General features: G+C 45.3%; 22 non-coding genes across 22 annotated transcripts; 8 read left to right on the top strand and 14 right to left on the bottom strand.

Annotated features, from left to right (window-relative positions):
* Positions 1-442: 442 nt before the first annotated feature.
* trnar-acg (transfer RNA arginine (anticodon ACG)) lies at positions 443-515 on the bottom strand. The gene has a single exon. It is a non-coding gene; the product is annotated as a tRNA-Arg (tRNA).
* A 131-nt stretch (positions 516-646) lies between these two features.
* On the top strand, positions 647-718 carry trnae-cuc (transfer RNA glutamic acid (anticodon CUC)). The gene has a single exon. It is a non-coding gene; the product is annotated as a tRNA-Glu (tRNA).
* Positions 719-852: 134 nt separating this feature from the next.
* trnay-gua (transfer RNA tyrosine (anticodon GUA)) lies at positions 853-940 on the bottom strand. Its single transcript is given in 2 exon segments — positions 853-888; positions 904-940. It is a non-coding gene; the product is annotated as a tRNA-Tyr (tRNA).
* Positions 941-2884: 1944 nt separating this feature from the next.
* trnar-acg (transfer RNA arginine (anticodon ACG)) lies at positions 2885-2957 on the bottom strand. The gene has a single exon. It is a non-coding gene; the product is annotated as a tRNA-Arg (tRNA).
* Positions 2958-3294: 337 nt separating this feature from the next.
* trnay-gua (transfer RNA tyrosine (anticodon GUA)) lies at positions 3295-3382 on the bottom strand. The gene is given in 2 exon segments: positions 3295-3330; positions 3346-3382. It is a non-coding gene; the product is annotated as a tRNA-Tyr (tRNA).
* Positions 3383-5327: 1945 nt separating this feature from the next.
* trnar-acg (transfer RNA arginine (anticodon ACG)) lies at positions 5328-5400 on the bottom strand. Its single transcript has one exon. It is a non-coding gene; the product is annotated as a tRNA-Arg (tRNA).
* Positions 5401-5547: 147 nt separating this feature from the next.
* Positions 5548-5619, top strand: trnae-cuc (transfer RNA glutamic acid (anticodon CUC)). The gene has a single exon. It is a non-coding gene; the product is annotated as a tRNA-Glu (tRNA).
* Positions 5620-5753: 134 nt separating this feature from the next.
* trnay-gua (transfer RNA tyrosine (anticodon GUA)) lies at positions 5754-5841 on the bottom strand. Its single transcript is given in 2 exon segments — positions 5754-5789; positions 5805-5841. It is a non-coding gene; the product is annotated as a tRNA-Tyr (tRNA).
* Positions 5842-8002: 2161 nt separating this feature from the next.
* Positions 8003-8074, top strand: trnae-cuc (transfer RNA glutamic acid (anticodon CUC)). Its single transcript has one exon. It is a non-coding gene; the product is annotated as a tRNA-Glu (tRNA).
* Positions 8075-8208: 134 nt separating this feature from the next.
* trnay-gua (transfer RNA tyrosine (anticodon GUA)) lies at positions 8209-8296 on the bottom strand. Its single transcript is given in 2 exon segments — positions 8209-8244; positions 8260-8296. It is a non-coding gene; the product is annotated as a tRNA-Tyr (tRNA).
* A 2153-nt stretch (positions 8297-10449) lies between these two features.
* Positions 10450-10521, top strand: trnae-cuc (transfer RNA glutamic acid (anticodon CUC)). Its single transcript has one exon. It is a non-coding gene; the product is annotated as a tRNA-Glu (tRNA).
* A 134-nt stretch (positions 10522-10655) lies between these two features.
* trnay-gua (transfer RNA tyrosine (anticodon GUA)) lies at positions 10656-10743 on the bottom strand. The gene is given in 2 exon segments: positions 10656-10691; positions 10707-10743. It is a non-coding gene; the product is annotated as a tRNA-Tyr (tRNA).
* Positions 10744-12888: 2145 nt separating this feature from the next.
* Positions 12889-12960, top strand: trnae-cuc (transfer RNA glutamic acid (anticodon CUC)). The gene has a single exon. It is a non-coding gene; the product is annotated as a tRNA-Glu (tRNA).
* A 134-nt stretch (positions 12961-13094) lies between these two features.
* On the bottom strand, positions 13095-13182 carry trnay-gua (transfer RNA tyrosine (anticodon GUA)). Its single transcript is given in 2 exon segments — positions 13095-13130; positions 13146-13182. It is a non-coding gene; the product is annotated as a tRNA-Tyr (tRNA).
* Positions 13183-14481: 1299 nt separating this feature from the next.
* On the top strand, positions 14482-14553 carry trnae-cuc (transfer RNA glutamic acid (anticodon CUC)). Its single transcript has one exon. It is a non-coding gene; the product is annotated as a tRNA-Glu (tRNA).
* A 134-nt stretch (positions 14554-14687) lies between these two features.
* trnay-gua (transfer RNA tyrosine (anticodon GUA)) lies at positions 14688-14775 on the bottom strand. Its single transcript is given in 2 exon segments — positions 14688-14723; positions 14739-14775. It is a non-coding gene; the product is annotated as a tRNA-Tyr (tRNA).
* Positions 14776-17126: 2351 nt separating this feature from the next.
* trnay-gua (transfer RNA tyrosine (anticodon GUA)) lies at positions 17127-17214 on the bottom strand. Its single transcript is given in 2 exon segments — positions 17127-17162; positions 17178-17214. It is a non-coding gene; the product is annotated as a tRNA-Tyr (tRNA).
* Positions 17215-19157: 1943 nt separating this feature from the next.
* On the bottom strand, positions 19158-19230 carry trnar-acg (transfer RNA arginine (anticodon ACG)). Its single transcript has one exon. It is a non-coding gene; the product is annotated as a tRNA-Arg (tRNA).
* Positions 19231-19393: 163 nt separating this feature from the next.
* trnae-cuc (transfer RNA glutamic acid (anticodon CUC)) lies at positions 19394-19465 on the top strand. Its single transcript has one exon. It is a non-coding gene; the product is annotated as a tRNA-Glu (tRNA).
* Positions 19466-19599: 134 nt separating this feature from the next.
* On the bottom strand, positions 19600-19687 carry trnay-gua (transfer RNA tyrosine (anticodon GUA)). The gene is given in 2 exon segments: positions 19600-19635; positions 19651-19687. It is a non-coding gene; the product is annotated as a tRNA-Tyr (tRNA).
* A 2157-nt stretch (positions 19688-21844) lies between these two features.
* Positions 21845-21916, top strand: trnae-cuc (transfer RNA glutamic acid (anticodon CUC)). Its single transcript has one exon. It is a non-coding gene; the product is annotated as a tRNA-Glu (tRNA).
* A 134-nt stretch (positions 21917-22050) lies between these two features.
* On the bottom strand, positions 22051-22138 carry trnay-gua (transfer RNA tyrosine (anticodon GUA)). The gene is given in 2 exon segments: positions 22051-22086; positions 22102-22138. It is a non-coding gene; the product is annotated as a tRNA-Tyr (tRNA).
* Between the last annotated feature and the right edge of the window lie 239 nt (positions 22139-22377).

Genomic DNA, 22377 nt, shown 5'->3' with positions numbered 1-22377 from the left:
GTGAGACCAATTTTTAATCCGCAAAATTGCTGATTATTCGCTCGTTTAGTTTAATGCAGATTACAAATTATTCTCAATGTCCAGGTGGCAATTAGTGATAAGGCTTCAAAATGGCAAGCCTGTGACATCAAAACCACATGGCATTATACCCTTCAATGTAATGAAGCAGTTACAGAGTAGCGATGAAATTGTTCATTCGAAAATCAACTGGCTGCCAGCCTGCAGTTTATTTCCCTGTTAATCGTCGAGCTTATCGGAGTGCTTGTGAGACGAATGGCAATACCAAAGCATGTCCGTGTCTCCCCTAGATATCGGAATGGGTGTGCAGAATATGTCTTTTTTTGGAAAAAAAGAAGAATGCCTGGAGATTTGCCTTTTCTTCTGGACTTTGGAGAAAAAAAACAACAACAACAAAATAAACTGGTGAAAAACATGCACAGAGCGAGCCAGCCAGGAGTCGAACCTAGAATCTTCTGATCCGTAGTCAGACGCGTTATCCATTGCGCCACTGGCCCACCGATAGTAAAAACCCCCGATTGCCAAAGACTTGTTGCTTTTCGATGTGACGGTGGCAAGCATTGATATCTCCTCATTCTCACCTTGTTGTCAGCAGAACAGCCCACCAGCCCACCAGCCCACCAGCCCTTCCCTGGTGGTCTAGTGGTTAGGATTCGGCGCTCTCACCGCCGCGGCCCGGGTTCGATTCCCGGTCAGGGAAAGCTCTTTTGCCTTCCAATTGTGGACTGCGAATTCAAGCTCTGCCGATAGCTGTGAGAAAGCCAGCTCCAAACCAAAAAATGGTGGAAAGCCAGCTCCAAACCAAAAAATTTGGTGGGCACTTAAAAAAAGACCTCCTTCGAGCCGGAGTCGAACCAGCGACCTAAGGATTGCCAACACTCCAACCTACAGTCCTCCGCTCTACCAGCTGAGCTATCGAAGGGGCAAAGTGCTAGACAGAACCTCGACAAATCAGGGTTCTGTAGCTCTAATGCTGGCCAAAAAGTCACTTCTGGTGCAGGAAAATATGCTGGATTTTTGAGGAGGGAAGCAAAAAGGAGCATGCATTCTCATACCGGGAGTCGAACCCGGGCCGCCTGGGTGAAAACCAGGAATCCTAACCGCTAGACCATATGGGATTCAGGCACCTTAAACTGGCCATGGGCTTCTGGCGCACTTTCCATACATGTGGTCAGAGTGGGTGGAGAACCTTGTAGTAGCCTGTTGCTTTAGGTCTGTGACTGTAACAATGTGATAATAATTTGGCAAAACAAGAATTATCCAAAAGGAGGGTTTTCTGAATTATATAGTGTTGTAGGCATTCAGGGGATCTGTTTTTTTACTCACCCCGGGGTTCAGTTTATTTGGGCAGATTCCTGTGATTGCTGATTTGATACCTCAAACTGGTAATTAAGCTCTTGTCCAGGTGAAAATACTCATGTCATCCATTTGAAAACACACAAGGCAACCGTTATCTAGGGGAAAAACTGCCTATCGTCACTCTGTCAAGGTACTAAAATGACATTGTGAGGTTAACAATGAAAGTGAGACAAATTTTTAATCAGCAAAGTTGCTGATTATTTGCTCCTTCAGTTTAACTCAGTTTACAACTTATTCTCAATGTCCAGGTGGCAATTAGTGATAAGGCTTTAAAATGGCAAGCCCATTACACCAAAACCACATGGCATTGCACCCTTCAAAGTAGTAAAGCGGTTACAGAGTAGTGATGAAATTGTTAATTCTAGAATCTACTGGCCCACCAGCCTGCATTTTAATACTACGTTAATCGACCGAGCTTATCGGAGAGATTGTGTGATGAATGGCAATACCGAAGCATGTCCGCGACTCCCCATAGACATCGGAACCTCAATCTATCAGGGTTCTGTAGCTCTACTGCTGTACAAAAAGTCACTTCTGGTGCAGGAAGATGTGCTGGCTTTTTGAGGAGGGAAGCAAAAAGATCAAGCTTTCCCATACCGGGAGTCGACCCCTGGCCGCATAGGAGAAAACCAGGAATCCTAACTGCTAGACCGTATGGGAACTGGCCAGCTTTAACTGGCCACAAGCTTGTGGGCCACTTTCCATAAATGTGGCCAGTGTGGGGGCAGGGTTTTGTAGTGGCCTGTTGCTTTTGGTTTGTGACTGTAACAATGTGATAATAATTTGGCAATACAAGAATCATCCGAAGGGACGGTTTACTGAAATAAATAGTGTTGCATGCATTCAAGGGACATGTTTGTTGACTCACCCATGGTTCAGTTTTTTGGCCAGAATCCTGGGATTGCTGAATTTATACCTCGAACTGGCAACTAAGGTCTTGTCCAGGTGAAAATACTTGTGTCATGCATCTGAAAACACACATGGCAACCGTTATCTAGAGGAAAAACTGCTTATCGTCGGTCTGTCAAGGTACAAAACTGACATATTGTGAGGTTAATAATGAAAGTGAGACCAATTTTTAATCCGCAAAATTGCTGATTATTTGCTCGTTTAGTTTAATGCAGATTACAAATTATTCTCAATGTCCAGGTGGCAATTAGTGATAAGGCTTCAAAATGGCAAGCCTGTGACATCAAAACCACATGGCATTATACCCTTCAATGTAATGAAGCAGTTACAGAGTAGCGATGAAATTGTTCATTCGAAAATCAACTGGCTGCCAGCCTGCAGTTTATTTCCCTGTTAATCGTCGAGCTTATCGGAGTGCTTGTGAGACGAATGGCAATACCAAAGCATGTCCGTGTCTCCCCTAGATATCGGAATGGGTGTGCAGAATATGTCTTTTTTTGGAAAAAAAGAAGAATGCCTGGAGATTTGCCTTTTCTTCTGGACTTTGGAGAAAAAAAACAACAACAACAAAATAAACTGGTGAAAAACACGCACAGAGCGAGCCAGCCAGGAGTCGAACCTAGAATCTTCTGATCCGTAGTCAGACGCGTTATCCATTGCGCCACTGGCCCACCGATAGTAAAAACCCCCGATTGCCAAAGACTTGTTGCTTTTCGATGTGACGGTGGCAAGCATTGATATCTCCTCATTCTCACCTTGTTGTCAGCAGAAAAGCCCACCAGCCCACCAGCCCACCAGCCTTTCCCTGGTGGTCTAGTTGTTAGGATTCGGCGCTCTCACCGCAGCGGCCCGGGTTCGATTCCCGGTCAGGGAAAGCTCTTTTGCCTTCCAATTGTGGACTGCGAATTCAAGCTCTGCCGATAGCTGTGAGAAAGCCAGCTCCAAACCAAAAAATGGTGGAAAGCCAGCTCCAAACCAAAAAATTTGGTGGGCACTTAAAAAAAGACCTCCTTCGAGCCGGAGTCGAACCAGCGACCTAAGGATTGCCAACACTCCAACCTACAGTCCTCCGCTCTACCAGCTGAGCTATCGAAGGGGCAAACTGCTAGACAGAACCTCGACAAATCAGGGTTCTGTAGCTCTAATGCTGGCCAAAAAGTCACTTCTGGTGCAGGAAAATATGCTGGATTTTTGAGGAGGGAAGCAAAAAGGAGCATGCATTCTCATACCGGGAGTCGAACCCGGGCCGCCTGGGTGAAAACCAGGAATCCTAACCGCTAGACCATATGGGATTCAGGCACCTTAAACTGGCCATGGGCTTCTGGCGCACTTTCCATACATGTGGTCAGAGTGGGTGGAGAACCTTGTAGTAGCCTGTTGCTTTAGGTCTGTGACTGTAACAATGTGATAATAATTTGGCAAAACAAGAATTATCCAAAAGGAGGGTTTTCTGAATTATATAGTGTTGTAGGCATTCAGGGGATCTGTTTTTTTACTCACCCCGGGGGTTCAGTTTATTTGGGCAGATTCCTGTGATTGCTGATTTGATACCTCAAACTGGTAATTAAGCTCTTGTCCAGGTGAAAATACTCATGTCATCCATTTGAAAACACACAAGGCAACCGTTATCTAGGGGAAAAACTGCCTATCGTCACTCTGTCAAGGTACTAAAATGACATTGTGAGGTTAACAATGAAAGTGAGACAAATTTTTAATCAGCAAAGTTGCTGATTATTTGCTCCTTCAGTTTAACTCAGTTTACAACTTATTCTCAATGTCCAGGTGGCAATTAGTGATAAGGCTTTAAAATGGCAAGCCCATTACACCAAAACCACATGGCATTGCACCCTTCAAAGTAGTAAAGCGGTTACAGAGTAGTGATGAAATTGTTAATTCTAGAATCTACTGGCCCACCAGCCTGCATTTTAATACTACGTTAATCGACCGAGCTTATCGGAGAGATTGTGTGATGAATGGCAATACCGAAGCATGTCCGCGACTCCCCATAGACATCGGAACCTCAATCTATCAGGGTTCTGTAGCTCTACTGCTGTACAAAAAGTCACTTCTGGTGCAGGAAGATGTGCTGGCTTTTTGAGGAGGGAAGCAAAAAGATCAAGCTTTCCCATACCGGGAGTCGACCCCTGGCCGCATAGGAGAAAACCAGGAATCCTAACTGCTAGACCGTATGGGAACTGGCCAGCTTTAACTGGCCACAAGCTTGTGGGCCACTTTCCATAAATGTGGCCAGTGTGGGGGCAGGGTTTTGTAGTGGCCTGTTGCTTTTGGTTTGTGACTGTAACAATGTGATAATAATTTGGCAATACAAGAATCATCCGAAGGGACGGTTTACTGAAATAAATAGTGTTGCATGCATTCAAGGGACATGTTTGTTGACTCACCCATGGTTCAGTTTTTTGGCCAGAATCCTGGGATTGCTGAATTTATACCTCGAACTGGCAACTAAGGTCTTGTCCAGGTGAAAATACTTGTGTCATGCATCTGAAAACACACATGGCAACCGTTATCTAGAGGAAAAACTGCCTATCGTCGGTCTGTCAAGGTACAAAACTGACATATTGTGAGGTTAATAATGAAAGTGAGACCAATTTTTAATCCGCAAAATTGCTGATTATTCGCTCGTTTAGTTTAATGCAGATTACAAATTATTCTCAATGTCCAGGTGGCAATTAGTGATAAGGCTTCAAAATGGCAAGCCTGTGACATCAAAACCACATGGCATTATACCCTTCAATGTAATGAAGCAGTTACAGAGTAGCGATGAAATTGTTCATTCGAAAATCAACTGGCTGCCAGCCTGCAGTTTATTTCCCTGTTAATCGTCGAGCTTATCGGATTGCTTGTGAGACGAATGGCAATACCAAAGCATGTCCGTGTCTCCCCTAGATATCGGAATGGGTGTGCAGAATATGTCTTTTTTTGGAAAAAAAGAAGAATGCCTGGAGATTTGCCTTTTCTTCTGGACTTTGGAGAAAAAAAACAACAACAACAAAATAAACTGGTGAAAAACACGCACAGAGCGAGCCAGCCAGGAGTCGAACCTAGAATCTTCTGATCCGTAGTCAGACGCGTTATCCATTGCGCCACTGGCCCACCGATAGTAAAAACCCCCGATTGCCAAAGACTTGTTGCTTTTCGATGTGACGGTGGCAAGCATTGATATCTCCTCATTCTCACCTTGTTGTCAGCAGAACAGCCCACCAGCCCACCAGCCCACCAGCCCACCAGCCCACCAGCCCTTCCCTGGTGGTCTAGTGGTTAGGATTCGGCGCTCTCACCGCCGCGGCCCGGGTTCGATTCCCGGTCAGGGAAAGCTCTTTTGCCTTCCAATTGTGGACTGCGAATTCAAGCTCTGCCGATAGCTGTGAGAAAGCCAGCTCCAAACCAAAAAATGGTGGAAAGCCAGCTCCAAACCAAAAAATTTGGTGGGCACTTAAAAAAAGACCTCCTTCGAGCCGGAGTCGAACCAGCGACCTAAGGATTGCCAACACTCCAACCTACAGTCCTCCGCTCTACCAGCTGAGCTATCGAAGGGGCAAAGTGCTAGACAGAACCTCGACAAATCAGGGTTCTGTAGCTCTAATGCTGGCCAAAAAGTCACTTCTGGTGCAGGAAAATATGCTGGATTTTTGAGGAGGGAAGCAAAAAGGAGCATGCATTCTCATACCGGGAGTCGAACCCGGGCCGCCTGGGTGAAAACCAGGAATCCTAACCGCTAGACCATATGGGATTCAGACACCTTAAACTGGCCATGGGCTTCTGGCGCACTTTCCATACATGTGGTCAGAGTGGGTGCAGAACCTTGTAGTAGCCTGTTGCTTTAGGTCTGTGACTGTAACAATGTGATAATAATTTGGCAAAACAAGAATTATCCAAAAGGAGGGTTTTCTGAATTATATAGTGTTGTAGGCATTCAGGGGATCTGTTTTTTTACTCACCCCGGGGGTTCAGTTTATTTGGGCAGATTCCTGTGATTGCTGAATTGATACCTCAAACTGGTAATTAAGCTCTTGTCCAGGTGAAAATACTCATGTCATCCATTTGAAAACACACAAGGCAACCGTTATCTAGGGGAAAAACTGCCTATCGTCACTCTGTCAAGGTACTAAAATGACATTGTGAGGTTAACAATGAAAGTGAGACAAATTTTTAATCAGCAAAGTTGCTGATTATTTGCTCCTTCAGTTTAACTCAGTTTACAACTTATTCTCAATGTCCAGGTGGCAATTAGTGATAAGGCTTTAAAATGGCAAGCCCATTACATCAAAACCACATGGCATTGCACCCTTCAAAGTAGTAAAGCGGTTACAGAGTAGTGATGAAATTGTTAATTCTAGAATCTACTGGCCCACCAGCCTGCATTTTAATACTACGTTAATCGACCGAGCTTATCGGAGAGATTGTGTGATGAATGGCAATACCGAAGCATGTCCGCGACTCCCCATAGACATCGGAACCTCAATCTATCAGGGTTCTGTAGCTCTACTGCTGTACAAAAAGTCACTTCTGGTGCAGGAAGATGTGCTGGCTTTTTGAGGAGGGAAGCAAAAAGATCAAGCTTTCCCATACCGGGAGTCGACCCCTGGCCGCATAGGAGAAAACCAGGAATCCTAACTGCTAGACCGTATGGGAACTGGCCAGCTTTAACTGGCCACAAGCTTGTGGGCCACTTTCCATAAATGTGGCCAGTGTGGGGGCAGGGTTTTGTAGTGGCCTGTTGCTTTTGGTTTGTGACTGTAACAATGTGATAATAATTTGGCAATACAAGAATCATCCGAAGGGACGGTTTACTGAAATAAATAGTGTTGCATGCATTCAAGGGACATGTTTGTTGACTCACCCATGGTTCAGTTTTTTGGCCAGAATCCTGGGATTGCTGAATTTATACCTCCAACTGGCAACTAAGGTCTTGTCCAGGTGAAAATACTTGTGTCATGCATCTGAAAACAAACATGGCAACCGTTATCTAGAGGAAAAACTGCCTATCGTCGGTCTGTCAAGGTACAAAACTGACATATTGTGAGGTTAATAATGAAAGTGAGACCAATTTTTAATCCGCAAAATTGCTGATTATTCGCTCGTTTAGTTTAATGCAGATTACAAATTATTCTCAATGTCCAGGTGGCAATTAGTGATAAGGCTTCAAAATGGCAAGCCTGTGACATCAAAACCACATGGCATTATACCCTTCAATGTAATGAAGCAGTTACAGAGTAGCGATGAAATTGTTCATTCGAAAATCAACTGGCTGCCAGCCTGCAGTTTATTTCCCTGTTAATCGTCGAGCTTATCGGAGTGCTTGTGAGACGAATGGCAATACCAAAGCATGTCCGTGTCTCCCCTAGATATCGGAATGGGTGTGCAGAATATGTCTTTTTTTGGAAAAAAAGAAGAATGCCTGGAGATTTGCCTTTTCTTCTGGACTTTGGAGAAAAAAAACAACAACAACAAAATAAACTGGTGAAAAACACGCACAGAGCGAGCCAGCCAGGAGTCGAACCTAGAATCTTCTGATCCGTAGACGCGTTATCCATTGCGCCACTGGCCCACCGATAGTAAAAACCCCCGATTGCCAAAGACTTGTTGCTTTTCGATGTGACGGTGGCAAGCATTGATATCTCCTCATTCTCACCTTGTTGTCAGCAGAACAGCCCACCAGCCCACCAGCCCACCAGCCCACCAGCCCACCAGCCCTTCCCTGGTGGTCTAGTGGTTAGGATTCGGCGCTCTCACCGCCGCGGCCCGGGTTCGATTCCCGGTCAGGGAAAGCTCTTTTGCCTTCCAATTGTGGACTGCGAATTCAAGCTCTGCCGATAGCTGTGAGAAAGCCAGCTCCAAACCAAAAAATGGTGGAAAGCCAGCTCCAAACCAAAAAATTTGGTGGGCACTTAAAAAAAGACCTCCTTCGAGCCGGAGTCGAACCAGCGACCTAAGGATTGCCAACACTCCAACCTACAGTCCTCCGCTCTACCAGCTGAGCTATCGAAGGGGCAAAGTGCTAGACAGAACCTCGACAAATCAGGGTTCTGTAGCTCTAATGCTGGCCAAAAAGTCACTTCTGGTGCAGGAAAATATGCTGGATTTTTGAGGAGGGAAGCAAAAAGGAGCATGCATTCTCATACCGGGAGTCGAACCCGGGCCGCCTGGGTGAAAACCAGGAATCCTAACCGCTAGACCATATGGGATTCAGGCACCTTAAACTGGCCATGGGCTTCTGGCGCACTTTCCATACATGTGGTCAGAGTGGGTGCAGAACCTTGTAGTAGCCTGTTGCTTTAGGTCTGTGACTGTAACAATGTGATAATAATTTGGCAAAACAAGAATTATCCAAAAGGAGGGTTTTCTGAATTATATAGTGTTGTAGGCATTCAGGGGATCTGTTTTTTTACTCACCCCGGGGGTTCAGTTTATTTGGGCAGATTCCTGTGATTGCTGAATTGATACCTCAAACTGGTAATTAAGCTCTTGTCCAGGTGAAAATACTCATGTCATCCATTTGAAAACACACAAGGCAACCGTTATCTAGGGGAAAAACTGCCTATCGTCACTCTGTCAAGGTACTAAAATGACATTGTGAGGTTAACAATGAAAGTGAGACAAATTTTTAATCAGCAAAGTTGCTGATTATTTGCTCCTTCAGTTTAACTCAGTTTACAACTTATTCTCAATGTCCAGGTGGCAATTAGTGATAAGGCTTTAAAATGGCAAGCCCATTACACCAAAACCACATGGCATTGCACCCTTCAAAGTAGTAAAGCGGTTACAGAGTAGTGATGAAATTGTTAATTCTAGAATCTACTGGCCCACCAGCCTGCATTTTAATACTACGTTAATCGACCGAGCTTATCGGAGAGATTGTGTGATGAATGGCAATACCGAAGCATGTCCGCGACTCCCCATAGACATCGGAACCTCAATCTATCAGGGTTCTGTAGCTCTACTGCTGTACAAAAAGTCACTTCTGGTGCAGGAAGATGTGCTGGCTTTTTGAGGAGGGAAGCAAAAAGATCAAGCTTTCCCATACCGGGAGTCGACCCCTGGCCGCATAGGAGAAAACCAGGAATCCTAACTGCTAGACCGTATGGGAACTGGCCAGCTTTAACTGGCCACAAGCTTGTGGGCCACTTTCCATAAATGTGGCCAGTGTGGGGGCAGGGTTTTGTAGTGGCCTGTTGCTTTTGGTTTGTGACTGTAACAATGTGATAATAATTTGGCAATACAAGAATCATCCGAAGGGACGGTTTACTGAAATAAATAGTGTTGCATGCATTCAAGGGACATGTTTGTTGACTCACCCATGGTTCAGTTTTTTGGCCAGAATCCTGGGATTGCTGAATTTATACCTCCAACTGGCAACTAAGGTCTTGTCCAGGTGAAAATACTTGTGTCATGCATCTGAAAACAAACATGGCAACCGTTATCTAGAGGAAAAACTGCCTATCGTCGGTCTGTCAAGGTACAAAACTGACATATTGTGAGGTTAATAATGAAAGTGAGACCAATTTTTAATCCGCAAAATTGCTGATTATTCGCTCGTTTAGTTTAATGCAGATTACAAATTATTCTCAATGTCCAGGTGGCAATTAGTGATAAGGCTTCAAAATGGCAAGCCTGTGACATCAAAACCACATGGCATTATACCCTTCAATGTAATGAAGCAGTTACAGAGTAGTGATGAAATTGTTCATTCGAAAATCAACTGGCTGCCAGCCTGCAGTTTATTTCCCTGTTAATCGTCGAGCTTATCGGAGTGCTTGTGAGACGAATGGCAATACCAAAGCATGTCCGTGTCTCCCCTAGATATCGGAATGGGTGTGCAGAATATGTCTTTTTTTGGAAAAAAAGAAGAATGCCTGGAGATTTGCCTTTTCTTCTGGACTTTGGAGAAAAAAAACAACAACAACAAAATAAACTGGTGAAAAACACGCACAGAGCGAGCCAGCCAGGAGTCGAACCTAGAATCTTCTGATCCGTAGACGCGTTATCCATTGCGCCACTGGCCCACCGATAGTAAAAACCCCCGATTGCCAAAGACTTGTTGCTTTTCGATGTGACGGTGGCAAGCATTGATATCTCCTCATTCTCACCTTGTTGTCAGCAGAACAGCCCACCAGCCCACCAGCCCACCAGCCCACCAGCCCTTCCCTGGTGGTCTAGTGGTTAGGATTCGGCGCTCTCACCGCCGCGGCCCGGGTTCGATTCCCGGTCAGGGAAAGCTCTTTTGCCTTCCAATTGTGGACTGCGAATTCAAGCTCTGCCGATAGCTGTGAGAAAGCCAGCTCCAAACCAAAAAATGGTGGAAAGCCAGCTCCAAACCAAAAAATTTGGTGGGCACTTAAAAAAAGACCTCCTTCGAGCCGGAGTCGAACCAGCGACCTAAGGATTGCCAACACTCCAACCTACAGTCCTCCGCTCTACCAGCTGAGCTATCGAAGGGGCAAAGTGCTAGACAGAACCTCGACAAATCAGGGTTCTGTAGCTCTAATGCTGGCCAAAAAGTCACTTCTGGTGCAGGAAAATATGCTGGATTTTTGAGGAGGGAAGCAAAAAGGAGCATGCATTCTCATACCGGGAGTCGAACCCGGGCCGCCTGGGTGAAAACCAGGAATCCTAACCGCTAGACCATATGGGATTCAGGCACCTTAAACTGGCCATGGGCTTCTGGCGCACTTTCCATACATGTGGTCAGAGTGGGTGCAGAACCTTGTAGTAGCCTGTTGCTTTAGGTCTGTGACTGTAACAATGTGATAATAATTTGGCAAAACAAGAATTATCCAAAAGGAGGGTTTTCTGAATTATATAGTGTTGTAGGCATTCAGGGGATCTGTTTTTTTACTCACCCCGGGGGTTCAGTTTATTTGGGCAGATTCCTGTGATTGCTGAATTGATACCTCAAACTGGTAATTAAGCTCTTGTCCAGGTGAAAATACTCATGTCATCCATTTGAAAACACACAAGGCAACCGTTATCTAGGGGAAAAACTGCCTATCGTCACTCTGTCAAGGTACTAAAATGACATTGTGAGGTTAACAATGAAAGTGAGACAAATTTTTAATCAGCAAAGTTGCTGATTATTTGCTCCTTCAGTTTAACTCAGTTTACAACTTATTCTCAATGTCCAGGTGGCAATTAGTGATAAGGCTTTAAAATGGCAAGCCCATTACACCAAAACCACATGGCATTGCACCCTTCAAAGTAGTAAAGCGGTTACAGAGTAGTGATGAAATTGTTAATTCTAGAATCTACTGGCCCACCAGCCTGCATTTTAATACTACGTTAATCGACCGAGCTTATCGGAGAGATTGTGTGATGAATGGCAATACCGAAGCATGTCCGCGACTCCCCATAGACATCGGAACCTCAATCTATCAGGGTTCTGTAGCTCTACTGCTGTACAAAAAGTCACTTCTGGTGCAGGAAGATGTGCTGGCTTTTTGAGGAGGGAAGCAAAAAGATCAAGCTTTCCCATACCGGGAGTCGACCCCTGGCCGCATAGGAGAAAACCAGGAATCCTAACTGCTAGACCGTATGGGAACTGGCCAGCTTTAACTGGCCACAAGCTTGTGGGCCACTTTCCATAAATGTGGCCAGTGTGGGGGCAGGGTTTTGTAGTGGCCTGTTGCTTTTGGTTTGTGACTGTAACAATGTGATAATAATTTGGCAATACAAGAATCATCCGAAGGGACGGTTTACTGAAATAAATAGTGTTGCATGCATTCAAGGGACATGTTTGTTGACTCACCCATGGTTCAGTTTTTTGGCCAGAATCCTGGGATTGCTGAATTTATACCTCCAACTGGCAACTAAGGTCTTGTCCAGGTGAAAATACTTGTGTCATGCATCTGAAAACAAACATGGCAACCGTTATCTAGAGGAAAAACTGCCTATCGTCGGTCTGTCAAGGTACAAAACTGACATATTGTGAGGTTAATAATGAAAGTGAGACCAATTTTTAATCCGCAAAATTGCTGATTATTCGCTCGTTTAGTTTAATGCAGATTACAAATTATTCTCAATGTCCAGGTGGCAATTAGTGATAAGGCTTCAAAATGGCAAGCCTGTGACATCAAAACCACATGGCATTATACCCTTCAATGTAATGAAGCAGTTACAGAGTAGTGATGAAATTGTTCATTCGAAAATCAACTGGCTGCCAGCCTGCAGTTTATTTCCCTGTTAATCGTCGAGCTTATCGGAGTGCTTGTGAGACGAATGGCAATACCAAAGCATGTCCGTGTCTCCCCTAGATATCGGAATGGGTGTGCAGAATATGTCTTTTTTTGGAAAAAAAGAAGAATGCCTGGAGATTTGCCTTTTCTTCTGGACTTTGGAGAAAAAAAACAACAACAACAAAATAAACTGGTGAAAAACACGCACAGAGCGAGCCAGCCAGGAGTCGAACCTAGAATCTTCTGATCCGTAGACGCGTTATCCATTGCGCCACTGGCCCACCGATAGTAAAAACCCCCGATTGCCAAAGACTTGTTGCTTTTCGATGTGACGGTGGCAAGCATTGATATCTCCTCATTCTCACCTTGTTGTCAGCAGAACAGCCCACCAGCCCACCAGCCCACCAGCCCTTCCCTGGTGGTCTAGTGGTTAGGATTCGGCGCTCTCACCGCCGCGGCCCGGGTTCGATTCCCGGTCAGGGAAAGCTCTTTTGCCTTCCAATTGTGGACTGCGAATTCAAGCTCTGCCGATAGCTGTGAGAAAGCCAGCTCCAAACCAAAAAATGGTGGAAAGCCAGCTCCAAACCAAAAAATTTGGTGGGCACTTAAAAAAAGACCTCCTTCGAGCCGGAGTCGAACCAGCGACCTAAGGATTGCCAACACTCCAACCTACAGTCCTCCGCTCTACCAGCTGAGCTATCGAAGGGGCAAAGTGCTAGACAGAACCTCGACAAATCAGGGTTCTGTAGCTCTAATGCTGGCCAAAAAGTCACTTCTGGTGCAGGAAAATATGCTGGATTTTTGAGGAGGGAAGCAAAAAGGAGCATGCATTCTCATACCGGGAGTCGAACCCGGGCCGCCTGGGTGAAAACCAGGAATCCTAACCGCTAGACCATATGGGATTCAGGCACCTTAAACTGGCCATGGGCTTCTGGCGCACTTTCCATACATGTGGTCAGAGTGGGTGCAGAACCTTGTAGTAGCCTGTTGCTTTAGGTCTGTGACTGTAACAATGTGATAATAATTTGGCAAAACAAGAATTATCCAAAAGGAGGGTTTTCTGAATTATATAGTGTTGTAGGCATTCAGGGGATCTGTTTTTTTACTCACCCCGGGGGTTCAGTTTATTTGGGCAGATTCCTGTGATTGCTGAATTGATACCTCAAACTGGTAATTAAGCTCTTGTCCAGGTGAAAATACTCATGTCATCCATTTGAAAACACACAAGGCAACCGTTATCTAGGGGAAAAACTGCCTATCGTCACTCTGTCAAGGTACTAAAATGACATTGTGAGGTTAACAATGAAAGTGAGACAAATTTTTAATCAGCAAAGTTGCTGATTATTTGCTCCTTCAGTTTAACTCAGTTTACAACTTATTCTCAATGTCCAGGTGGCAATTAGTGATAAGGCTTTAAAATGGCAAGCCCATTACACCAAAACCACATGGCATTGCACCCTTCAAAGTAGTAAAGCGGTTACAGAGTAGTGATGAAATTGTTAATTCTAGAATCTACTGGCCCACCAGCCTGCATTTTAATACTACGTTAATCGACCGAGCTTATCGGAGAGATTGTGTGATGAATGGCAATACCGAAGCATGTCCGCGACTCCCCATAGACATCGGAACCTCAATCTATCAGGGTTCTGTAGCTCTACTGCTGTACAAAAAGTCACTTCTGGTGCAGGAAGATGTGCTGGCTTTTTGAGGAGGGAAGCAAAAAGATCAAGCTTTCCCATACCGGGAGTCGACCCCTGGCCGCATAGGAGAAAACCAGGAATCCTAACTGCTAGACCGTATGGGAACCTAGAATCTTCTGATCCGTAGTCAGACGCGTTATCCATTGCGCCACTGGCCCACCGATAGTAAAAACCCCCGATTGCCAAAGACTTGTTGCTTTTCGATGTGACGGTGGCAAGCATTGATATCTCCTCATTCTCACCTTGTTGTCAGCAGAACAGCCCACCAGCCCACCAGCCCACCAGCCCACCAGCCCACCAGCCCTTCCCTGGTGGTCTAGTGGTTAGGATTCGGCGCTCTCACCGCCGCGGCCCGGGTTCGATTCCCGGTCAGGGAAAGCTCTTTTGCCTTCCAATTGTGGACTGCGAATTCAAGCTCTGCCGATAGCTGTGAGAAAGCCAGCTCCAAACCAAAAAATGGTGGAAAGCCAGCTCCAAACCAAAAAATTTGGTGGGCACTTAAAAAAAGACCTCCTTCGAGCCGGAGTCGAACCAGCGACCTAAGGATTGCCAACACTCCAACCTACAGTCCTCCGCTCTACCAGCTGAGCTATCGAAGGGGCAAAGTGCTAGACAGAACCTCGACAAATCAGGGTTCTGTAGCTCTAATGCTGGCCAAAAAGTCACTTCTGGTGCAGGAAAATATGCTGGATTTTTGAGGAGGGAAGCAAAAAGGAGCATGCATTCTCATACCGGGAGTCGAACCCGGGCCGCCTGGGTGAAAACCAGGAATCCTAACCGCTAGACCATATGGGATTCAGACACCTTAAACTGGCCATGGGCTTCTGGCGCACTTTCCATACATGTGGTCAGAGTGGGTGCAGAACCTTGTAGTAGCCTGTTGCTTTAGGTCTGTGACTGTAACAATGTGATAATAATTTGGCAAAACAAGAATTATCCAAAAGGAGGGTTTTCTGAATTATATAGTGTTGTAGGCATTCAGGGGATCTGTTTTTTTACTCACCCCGGGGGTTCAGTTTATTTGGGCAGATTCCTGTGATTGCTGAATTGATACCTCAAACTGGTAATTAAGCTCTTGTCCAGGTGAAAATACTCATGTCATCCATTTGAAAACACACAAGGCAACCGTTATCTAGGGGAAAAACTGCCTATCGTCACTCTGTCAAGGTACTAAAATGACATTGTGAGGTTAACAATGAAAGTGAGACAAATTTTTAATCAGCAAAGTTGCTGATTATTTGCTCCTTCAGTTTAACTCAGTTTACAACTTATTCTCAATGTCCAGGTGGCAATTAGTGATAAGGCTTTAAAATGGCAAGCCCATTACATCAAAACCACATGGCATTGCACCCTTCAAAGTAGTAAAGCGGTTACAGAGTAGTGATGAAATTGTTAATTCTAGAATCTACTGGCCCACCAGCCTGCATTTTAATACTACGTTAATCGACCGAGCTTATCGGAGAGATTGTGTGATGAATGGCAATACCGAAGCATGTCCGCGACTCCCCATAGACATCGGAACCTCAATCTATCAGGGTTCTGTAGCTCTACTGCTGTACAAAAAGTCACTTCTGGTGCAGGAAGATGTGCTGGCTTTTTGAGGAGGGAAGCAAAAAGATCAAGCTTTCCCATACCGGGAGTCGACCCCTGGCCGCATAGGAGAAAACCAGGAATCCTAACTGCTAGACCGTATGGGAACTGGCCAGCTTTAACTGGCCACAAGCTTGTGGGCCACTTTCCATAAATGTGGCCAGTGTGGGGGCAGGGTTTTGTAGTGGCCTGTTGCTTTTGGTTTGTGACTGTAACAATGTGATAATAATTTGGCAATACAAGAATCATCCGAAGGGACGGTTTACTGAAATAAATAGTGTTGCATGCATTCAAGGGACATGTTTGTTGACTCACCCATGGTTCAGTTTTTTGGCCAGAATCCTGGGATTGCTGAATTTATACCTCCAACTGGCAACTAAGGTCTTGTCCAGGTGAAAATACTTGTGTCATGCATCTGAAAACAAACATGGCAACCGTTATCTAGAGGAAAAACTGCCTATCGTCGGTCTGTCAAGGTACAAAACTGACATATTGTGAGGTTAATAATGAAAGTGAGACCAATTTTTAATCCGCAAAATTGCTGATTATTCGCTCGTTTAGTTTAATGCAGATTACAAATTATTCTCAATGTCCAGGTGGCAATTAGTGATAAGGCTTCAAAATGGCAAGCCTGTGACATCAAAACCACATGGCATTATACCCTTCAATGTAATGAAGCAGTTACAGAGTAGCGATGAAATTGTTCATTCGAAAATCAACTGGCTGCCAGCCTGCAGTTTATTTCCCTGTTAATCGTCGAGCTTATCGGAGTGCTTGTGAGACGAATGGCAATACCAAAGCATGTCCGTGTCTCCCCTAGATATCGGAATGGGTGTGCAGAATATGTCTTTTTTTGGAAAAAAAGAAGAATGCCTGGAGATTTGCCTTTTCTTCTGGACTTTGGAGAAAAAAAACAACAACAACAAAATAAACTGGTGAAAAACACGCACAGAGCGAGCCAGCCAGGAGTCGAACCTAGAATCTTCTGATCCGTAGACGCGTTATCCATTGCGCCACTGGCCCACCGATAGTAAAAAACCCCGATTGCCAAAGACTTGTTGCTTTTCGAAGTGACGGTGGCAAGCATTGATATCTCCTCATTCTCACCTTGTTGTCAGCAGAAAAGCCCACCAGCCCACCAGCCCACCAGCCTTTCCCTGGTGGTCTAGTTGTTAGGATTCGGCGCTCTCACCGCAGCGGCCCGGGTTCGATTCCCGGTCAGGGAAAGCTCTTTTGCCTTCCAATTGTGGACTGCGAATTCAAGCTCTGCCGATAGCTGTGAGAAAGCCAGCTCCAAACCAAAAAATGGTGGAAAGCCAGCTCCAAACCAAAAAATTTGGTGGGCACTTAAAAAAAGACCTCCTTCGAGCCGGAGTCGAACCAGCGACCTAAGGATTGCCAACACTCCAACCTACAGTCCTCCGCTCTACCAGCTGAGCTATCGAAGGGGCAAAGTGCTAGACAGAACCTCGACAAATCAGGGTTCTGTAGCTCTAATGCTGGCCAAAAAGTCACTTCTGGTGCAGGAAAATATGCTGGATTTTTGAGGAGGGAAGCAAAAAGGAGCATGCATTCTCATACCGGGAGTCGAACCCGGGCCGCCTGGGTGAAAACCAGGAATTAACCGCTAGACCATATGGGATTCAGGCACCTTAAACTGGCCATGGGCTTCTGGCGCACTTTCCATACATGTGGTCAGAGTGGGTGCAGAACCTTGTAGTAGCCTGTTGCTTTAGGTCTGTGACTGTAACAATGTGATAATAATTTGGCAAAACAAGAATTATCCAAAAGGAGGGTTTTCTGAATTATATAGTGTTGTAGGCATTCAGGGGATCTGTTTTTTTACTCACCCCGGGGGTTCAGTTTATTTGGGCAGATTCCTGTGATTGCTGAATTGATACCTCAAACTGGTAATTAAGCTCTTGTCCAGGTGAAAATACTCATGTCATCCATTTGAAAACACACAAGGCAACCGTTATCTAGGGGAAAAACTGCCTATCGTCACTCTGTCAAGGTACTAAAATGACATTGTGAGGTTAACAATGAAAGTGAGACAAATTTTTAATCAGCAAAGTTGCTGATTATTTGCTCCTTCAGTTTAACTCAGTTTACAACTTATTCTCAATGTCCAGGTGGCAATTAGTGATAAGGCTTTAAAATGGCAAGCCCATTACATCAAAACCACATGGCATTGCACCCTTCAAAGTAGTAAAGCGGTTACAGAGAAGTGATGAAATTGTTAATTCTAGAATCTACTGGCCCACCAGCCTGCATTTTAATACTACGTTAATCGACCGAGCTTATCGGAGAGATTGTGTGATGAATGGCAATACCGAAGCATGTCCGCGACTCCCCATAGACATCGGAACCTCAATCTATCAGGGTTCTGTAGCTCTACTGCTGTACAAAAAGTCACTTCTGGTGCAGGAAGATGTGCTGGCTTTTTGAGGAGGGAAGCAAAAAGATCAAGCTTTCCCATACCGGGAGTCGACCCCTGGCCGCATAGGAGAAAACCAGGAATCCTAACTGCTAGACCGTATGGGAACTGGCCAGCTTTAACTGGCCACAAGCTTGTGGGCCACTTTCCATAAATGTGGCCAGTGTGGGGGCAGGGTTTTGTAGTGGCCTGTTGCTTTTGGTTTGTGACTGTAACAATGTGATAATAATTTGGCAATACAAGAATCATCCGAAGGGACGGTTTACTGAAATAAATAGTGTTGCATGCATTCAAGGGACATGTTTGTTGACTCACCCATGGTTCAGTTTTTTGGCCAGAATCCTGGGATTGCTGAATTTATACCTCGAACTGGCAACTAAGGTCTTGTCCAGGTGAAAATACTTGTGTCATGCATCTGAAAACACACATGGCAACCGTTATCTAGAGGAAAAACTGCCTATCGTCGGTCTGTCAAGGTACAAAACTGACATATTGTGAGGTTAATAATGAAAGTGAGACCAATTTTTAATCCGCAAAATTGCTGATTATTCGCTCGTTTAGTTTAATGCAGATTACAAATTATTCTCAATGTCCAGGTGGCAATTAGTGATAAGGCTTCAAAATGGCAAGCCTGTGACATCAAAACCACATGGCATTATACCCTTCAATGTAATGAAGCAGTTACAGAGTAGCGATGAAATTGTTCATTCGAAAATCAACTGGCTGCCAGCCTGCAGTTTATTTCCCTGTTAATCGTCGAGCTTATCGGAGTGCTTGTGAGACGAATGGCAATACCAAAGCATGTCCGTGTCTCCCCTAGATATCGGAATGGATGTGCAGAATATGTCTTTTTTTGGAAAAAAAGAAGAATGCCTGGAGATTTGCCTTTTCTTCTGGACTTTGGAGAAAAAAAACAACAACAACAAAATAAACTGGTGAAAAACACGCACAGAGCGAGCCAGCCAGGAGTCGAACCTAGAATCTTCTGATCCGTAGTCAGACGCGTTATCCATTGCGCCACTGGCCCACCGATAGTAAAAGCCCCCGATTGCCAAAGACTTGTTGCTTTTCGATGTGACGGTGGCAAGCATTGATATCTCCTCATTCTCACCTTGTTGTCAGCAGAACAGCCCACCAGCCCACCAGCCCACCAGCCCACCAGCCCACCAGCCCACCAGCCCACCAGCCCTTCCCTGGTGGTCTAGTGGTTAGGATTCGGCGCTCTCACCGCCGCGGCCCGGGTTCGATTCCCGGTCAGGGAAAGCTCTTTTGCCTTCCAATTGTGGACTGCGAATTCAAGCTCTGCCGATAGCTGTGAGAAAGCCAGCTCCAAACCAAAAAATGGTGGAAAGCCAGCTCCAAACCAAAAAATTTGGTGGGCACTTAAAAAAAGACCTCCTTCGAGCCGGAGTCGAACCAGCGACCTAAGGATTGCCAACACTCCAACCTACAGTCCTCCGCTCTACCAGCTGAGCTATCGAAGGGGTAAAGTGCTAGACAGAACCTCGACAAATCAGGGTTCTGTAGCTCTAATGCTGGCCAAAAAGTCACTTCTGGTGCAGGAAAATATGCTGGATTTTTGAGGAGGGAAGCAAAAAGGAGCATGCATTCTCATACCGGGAGTCGAACCCGGGCCGCCTGGGTGAAAACCAGGAATCCTAACCGCTAGACCATATGGGATTCAGGCACCTTAAACTGGCCATGGGCTTCTGGCGCACTTTCCATACATGTTGTCAGAGTGGGTGCAGAACCTTGTAGTAGCCTGTTGCTTTAGGTCTGTGACTGTAACAATGTGATAATAATTTGGCAAAACAAGAATTATCCAAAAGGAGGGTTTTCTGAATTATATAGTGTTGTAGGCATTCAGGGGATCTGTTTTTTTACTCACCCCGGGGGTTCAGTTTATTTGGGCAGATTCCTGTGATTGCTGAATTGATACCTCAAACTGGTAATTAAGCTCTTGTCCAGGTGAAAATACTCATGTCATCCATTTGAAAACACACAAGGCAACCGTTATCTAGGGGAAAAACTGCCTATCGTCACTCTGTCAAGGTACTAAAATGACATTGTGAGGTTAACAATGAAAGTGAGACAAATTTTTAATCAGCAAAGTTGCTGATTATTTGCTCCTTCAGTTTAACTCAGTTTACAACTTATTCTCAATGTCCAGGTGGCAATTAGTGATAAGGCTTTAAAATGGCAAGCCCATTACATCAAAACCACATGGCATTGCACCCTTCAAAGTAGTAAAGCGGTTACAGAGTAGTGATGAAATTGTTAATTCTAGAATCTACTGGCCCACCAGCCTGCATTTTAATACTACGTTAATCGACCGAGCTTATCGGAGAGATTGTGTGATGAATGGCAATACCGAAGCATGTCCGCGACTCCCCATAGACATCGGAACCTCAATCTATCAGGGTTCTGTAGCTCTACTGCTGTACAAAAAGTCACTTCTGGTGCAGGAAGATGTGCTGGCTTTTTGAGGAGGGAAGCAAAAAGATCAAGCTTTCCCATACCGGGAGTCGACCCCTGGCCGCATAGGAGAAAACCAGGAATCCTAACTGCTAGACCGTATGGGAACTGGCCAGCTTTAACTGGCCACAAGCTTGTGGGCCACTTTCCATAAATGTGGCCAGTGTGGGGGCAGGGTTTTGTAGTGGCCTGTTGCTTTTGGTTTGTGACTGTAACAATGTGATAATAATTTGGCAATACAAGAATCATCCGAAGGGACGGTTTACTGAAATAAATAGTGTTGCATGCATTCAAGGGACATGTTTGTTGACTCACCCATGGTTCAGTTTTTTGGCCAGAATCCTGGGATTGCTGAATTTATACCTCCAACTGGCAACTAAGGTCTTGTCCAGGTGAAAATACTTGTGTCATGCATCTGAAAACAAACATGGCAACCGTTATCTAGAGGAAAAACTGCCTATCGTCGGTCTGTCAAGGTACAAAACTGACATATTGTGAGGTTAATAATGAAAGTGAGACCAATTTTTAATCCGCAAAATTGCTGATTATTCGCTCGTTTAGTTTAATGCAGATTACAAATTATTCTCAATGTCCAGGTGGCAATTAGTGATAAGGCTTCAAAATGGCAAGCCTGTGACATCAAAACCACATGGCATTATACCCTTCAATGTAATGAAGCAGTTACAGAGTAGCGATGAAATTGTTCATTCGAAAATCAACTGGCTGCCAGCCTGCAGTTTATTTCCCTGTTAATCGTCGAGCTTATCGGAGTGCTTGTGAGACGAATGGCAATACCAAAGCATGTCCGTGTCTCCCCTAGATATCGGAATGGATGTGCAGAATATGTCTTTTTTTGGAAAAAAAGAAGAATGCCTGGAGATTTGCCTTTTCTTCTGGACTTTGGAGAAAAAAAACAACAACAACAAAATAAACTGGTGAAAAACACGCACAGAGCGAGCCAGCCAGGAGTCGAACCTAGAATCTTCTGATCCGTAGTCAGACGCGTTATCCTTTGCGCCACTGGCCCACCGATAGTAAAAGCCCCCGATTGCCAAAGACTTGTTGCTTTTCGATGTGACGGTGGCAAGCATTGATATCTCCTCATTCTCACCTTGTTGTCAGCAGAACAGCCCACCAGCCCACCAGCCCACCAGCCCACCAGCCCTTCCCTGGTGGTCTAGTGGTTAGGATTCGGCGCTCTCACCGCCGCGGCCCGGGTTCGATTCCCGGTCAGGGAAAGCTCTTTTGCCTTCCAATTGTGGACTGCGAATTCAAGCTCTGCCGATAGCTGTGAGAAAGCCAGCTCCAAACCAAAAAATGGTGGAAAGCCAGCTCCAAACCAAAAAATTTGGTGGGCACTTAAAAAAAGACCTCCTTCGAGCCGGAGTCGAACCAGCGACCTAAGGATTGCCAACACTCCAACCTACAGTCCTCCGCTCTACCAGCTGAGCTATCGAAGGGGTAAAGTGCTAGACAGAACCTCGACAAATCAGGGTTCTGTAGCTCTAATGCTGGCCAAAAAGTCACTTCTGGTGCAGGAAAATATGCTGGATTTTTGAGGAGGGAAGCAAAAAGGAGCATGCATTCTCATACCGGGAGTCGAACCCGGGCCGCCTGGGTGAAAACCAGGAATCCTAACCGCTAGACCATATGGGATTCAGGCACCTTAAACTGGCCATGGGCTTCTGGCGCACTTTCC

The sequence above is a fragment of the Carassius gibelio genome, chromosome A11 (assembly GCF_023724105.1).
Source record: "Carassius gibelio isolate Cgi1373 ecotype wild population from Czech Republic chromosome A11, carGib1.2-hapl.c, whole genome shotgun sequence".
NCBI classification, from domain to species: Eukaryota; Metazoa; Chordata; class Actinopteri; order Cypriniformes; family Cyprinidae; genus Carassius; species Carassius gibelio.
Note: the sequence above shows the minus strand (reverse complement) of the source record. Positions and strands in the feature narration are given on the sequence as shown.